The sequence below is a fragment of the Aotus nancymaae genome, unplaced genomic scaffold (assembly GCF_030222135.1).
Source record: "Aotus nancymaae isolate 86718 unplaced genomic scaffold, 86718_ANA_hifiasm-v0.15.2.pri h1tg000009l, whole genome shotgun sequence".
In the NCBI taxonomy this organism is placed as follows: domain Eukaryota; kingdom Metazoa; phylum Chordata; class Mammalia; order Primates; family Aotidae; genus Aotus; species Aotus nancymaae.
In genome coordinates, this window is record NW_026988420.1 from 19,500,386 (window position 1) to 19,505,580 (window position 5,195).

Sequence of the window (5,195 nt, forward strand, 5' to 3'; positions counted from 1 at the left end):
TAAATAAATAAAAGGCAGGAGTTGCAATTCTCGCCTCTGATAAAATAGACTTTAAAGCAACAAAGATCAAAAGAGGCAAAGAAGGACATTACATAATGGTAAAAGGATCAATGCAACAAGAAGAGCTATCGATCCTAAATATATATGCACCCAATAAAGGAGCACCCAGATACATAAGACTAGACAGATCAACGAGACAGAAAATTAACAAGGATATCCAGGACTTGAACTCAGACTCGGAACAAGTAAACTTAATAAACATTTATAGAACTCTCCACTTCAAATATATAAAACATACATTCTTATCAGTATCATATCACACCTATTATAAAAGTGACTATATAATTGGAAGTAAATCACTCAGCAGTAATTGCATAGCACTTCATAGGTTTAAATGAAATATTGGTTGGCTGCTTGTTTGTTATTTTCTTCCCTTATTCCTTCCTGTCTCCATTGTTAAGCACAATTATTGACATAAAAGAGGTTTTCAATTCCCATTTTTAGACTGCATTCTAGCCTGGGCAATAAAGCAATAGTCCCGTTCTCTCTCCCTCTTTCTCTTCCTTTTTCTTCCTCTCCTTCATTCTTTTTTTCTTTTTCTCTTTCTTTCTTAAAAAAATTAACTAAACACAAAAGAATTCAGTAATCCATGAAATGAAGGATGAAAAATAGCTAGAAGTTATACAAAAAAGAAAAAAAACAAAAGAAAAGAAAAAAGGAATTATACTATTGTTTAAGTCAGTGGGGCAAAAAAAGAAACGACTAGGTAACAGAAAACAGAAAGCTCTGTAAAAATTGTTGATTGTGGGATTGAAGAAAATGGCTTCACATCAGAGAGGTATGAAACGGTCACACTTTAATAAATACAGCAACTAGTTAAACCATAACAGCAAACCCTGGGGAGCCTATCCTCTTGATGAAATGGAATTTCCCTGTAGATTTTGACAAAAGCTAGAGATTTTCCTCACACCTATTGCTTTCCGAAAACAGAGAATTCAGAAGACAATTTTACCTGTCATTCTCTGAAATCGAGTTTTTTTCCTTTTGGAACATACATTAAGTGCTGATGACTACGATGGTGCATTCATACTTCTGTAAATATGCCATTGTTTCTCCTATAAGCATACATCACATTTTAAATTATTCAATAGCAACACATTTTGAACTAGTGCAATTACAGAATTCTAGTCTCAAAGTCAAAATAGGCTTAACATGGCCAATATTAGGCTACATTTTATAAATAATCTCTACAGTCCATTTAAAATAGATTAATTTCTTTAAACTTACCATCCTTCTTCAGTGGAGTAACCAAATAAACACGCATCATTGTCCAGATAGCAATGTCTATCTCACACCATTTCATGTAGAAGAATAAGTAAAGATTGCATAATAAAAAAGATTTTGGTACAAATATAGGCTCTTTTATTATGTGTAAACTGCTATTAAGTTCTTCAGCACTTACTATTGTAGATCACATATTTTGCTTATTTTGTTCTTTTTATTCTCCCTCCATTAAAATGTAAGCTCAGTAAGAGCAGAACTTTTAAACAGTTTATGTACTGCTGTATTTGTCCCTTGTAAGTAGTAGCTACCTAATGTGTATTAGTTAAATGGTTAAAAGATTCACTCTCCAAAGAATTAAACAAAAAAAAAAAACTGATGACTCTGTTTCCTTAAATTCCTACAGTGTTAATAATACTCTACCAATAGTGTATGCCTGTATTTTATATATCCATATAGTGTGTGTATATATATATGTATAAAAAAATTATATATGCCCATAAATTATATGAAATAAATACATTGTACAGTTATGCACTGCCTAATGATGTTTTTCTTCAATGACCACATATACAGGAGTGGTCCCAAAATATTTTATGAAGTGTTTTTAGTGTAACTTTTCTATATTTAAATACATAATATTTAAATAACAAATTATATATTTAAATACACAAATACCCACTGTGTCACAATTCTCGGCATTATTCAGTACAGTAACTTGCTATATAGGTTGGTAGCCAAGGAGCAATAGGCTATACTGTACAAGTTAGGTGTATAGTAGGCTGTTCTATCTAGGTTTGTGTAAGTACAGTCAATGAAGTTCACACAATGACAAACTTGCCTAATGATACATTTCTCAAAATATATCTGTCATTGTGATGCATGACTGTATAATGCTTAAACAAAACATAAATTTAGACAAATTTCTAGAATTACTATTTTTCTACTTTTATGCTGAGAAGTAAAAATGTGATTAACTATAAAATAATATAATAAAGTTGTTAAATCAATGCATATTATTTGGATTGGGTATTACAACAAACAATACATTTTGGTAATTTGAATTTCCCACATTCTCTACTCAACTCTTTACATCCCATTGTGACCTCCACCAATTTTCTTGAGCTCCTGTGACACTCCCTTAGAGAATCCTTTTCATTTTGTCTCTGAACTATTTCAGTATTTTCCTCACTCTTTTCCCTGACTCAGTTTCTCATCTACGAATATGCTATCCATCATTCTGTCATCACCGTCTTTCACAACTCAGATGGTTCTTTGGCATCCTTTTGCTCTAAAAATCTTTTTTATCTCCTTTCTCAGTGTCAACAAAATAAAAACTAACTCCTTAGCCTGAAATTCACTACCTTTCACATTGTGGCCCACTCTTTGTAAATACACTGCATGGTTTAATTGTGCTATAATCACTCACTGCTCCCCAAAACAAGCCAGGTACTTTCATGGCTGCAGATTTCATTCTTGCTATTGTTCCCATTATATTCTATTGTCTCCTCTAAAGTCTTTCCCCAATTCTGAAAGGACGTAAGGATAATACTCTCATTTAGGAGCCAGTTTACTTAAAACAGACAACTTTTGTACAGCAAACATATTGCGGAACATGAGAAAACGGAAGTGCAGAAAATAAGCCCCGTTTCAAACTGAATTCACCTTAACTATTCTGCGAGTTCCTGCATTTTCTCATTGAGATTCTGTGCTTTCCTGCTGTTCAGCTGGTGTTGAGCCTTTATTTTCTTCAAGACGTAACAATTAAAAATGTGTAAAGGGGCCAAAGAAGTAGAATAATGATGCTAAAACCTGAGGTAAGAAAGTATTGTGTTTGTTCTACATGGTAAAATACCACATTTTATAGACCTGTAAATTTGGTACAGTAGTCTCAGCCTTATGTGCAGTTTCACTTTCTGAGATTTCAGTTACCTACTGTCAACTGTGGCCCAAATATATTACATGAAAATTTTCAGAAATAAGCAATTTATAGATTTTAAATTGCACACTATTCTGAATAGCATGATGACATCTCACATCATCCACTCTGTCCTCTCTTTATCACAGAAAGCAGGATAAGTATAGTACAAGATATATTGAAAAAGACATAGACAGACTATATTCACATGACTTTATTACAGTGTATTTTTATAATTATTAATTATTGTTGTTAATCTCTTATATTTAATTTATAAACTAAATTTTATCATATGTACATATGTATTGAAAAAAAACACAGTACAAGCTCAATATCCTTTAGTCAATATGCGTAAGACCAGAAGTGTTTTGGAATTCAGAATTTTTAAAAATATATTTGCATTATAGTTACTGGCTGAGTATCTCTAATCTGAAAATCCCAAATCCCTAATGCTCTGTGGTTTCAGTCATCCACTGGGAGATCTTCAGCTGTATCCCCCACAAACAAGAAGCTACTTCTGTAATTGTCTGAGTTGTAGGACTGTACAGATGCTTCTCAACTTACAACTGACTGCAGTCTGATAAACTCATCAGAAATCAAAAATACCATAAACTGAAAATGCATTTACTATCCCAAATAACTACTTGTAAATTTGTAAAGTTGAAAAATTAGAAGTTGAAACATCATAGGTCAGGGTCCATCTGCATTAGAGTTCTTAATAACTTGAACATTCATTTTATTTATTTTAGAAGGGATTTGTAGAAATGAATCCTGTTCAAAATATCTTGTGTGTTTAGTAATTTTAATTTTTTTAAAGTTCTTGTCTCTATCATCAACATGTTTTCTATTTTTGCATATGTGACTGTTTGTAGATTCAATAATTCTACCTTGATCATATGTGGATGTATATTTGTAAGTGCCTCTAAAGATCCTTTTTTACTCATGTACTTATAAGCAAGGCAAAGAGTATATGCTAAATATGTGCTGGCAAATTCATGAAGTTCATTAATTTGAGTCACTGAAATTCAAAGCATAGATTTGTGTTTCAGAGAAACTCCTTGAATAGAGGGATAATAACATTCAGTGGGGAAAGGTTTGTTACATGTTACCAAACATTTTAGTTGAGTTGTTAACTTTTTTACTTACACTTTCAATGTTTCACTCTAGAAGAACTAAAAAAGCTAGTTTAATATGTTACCTGTTAACTGTATTAAGTAGAAAAATTTGATTTGTAATAAATGATTTGGTATTACTGAACAAAGCTATAAAAATCATGTGTAAACACTTAAAAAGTGTATTTTAAAATTAGTAATTTTATACCACCATTAAATTATTTTTAAATTATCTCTATTAATTCAGACAAAACCTAATTAACATGATGGTTGTTATTTTCCCTTAGATTGAGTCTTACATAGATTAGAAAGAATATACAGAACTACTCAAATTAGAGTATAAGAAATTTTACTTATCTAATCTATCAACCTACCTATCTCTTTCCATTTCTTATATAACCATCTATCCAGCTACCCTATAATTAATGCATTTCTTTTACCTTTGAGAATAAAACAAGTCCTATTCAGAATATATGAGACTAAAAATTCAGCTTTCTAAATGTATTAGCAGTTATTGTTCATAAAAATCGCCTTACAACTTCTACCCTGGAAAAGAAGGACTTCTTTTGTATTGTCTTAGCTCTGTATTAACTAGGGGTTATGTTCTGCATATTAAAATTTGTGGTACATCAGAAATATGACCCTGAATATTCAACAATGTATAACCTCAACACTTTAAAATGCTAAGTGTTATGTACACTGAATATATTTATATATTTGGTGTTATGTACAGTGAATATATTTATTTTTTAAGGTACAAACAGAAAGAAACAACAGAAAAACACTTTAAAGATAAGTTGATAGGTGACATTAATCAGCTATTAAACACTTTTATCATTTTGCACTAAAAAAGTTATTCCAAGGTTAAAGAGTAGTTACAGGAG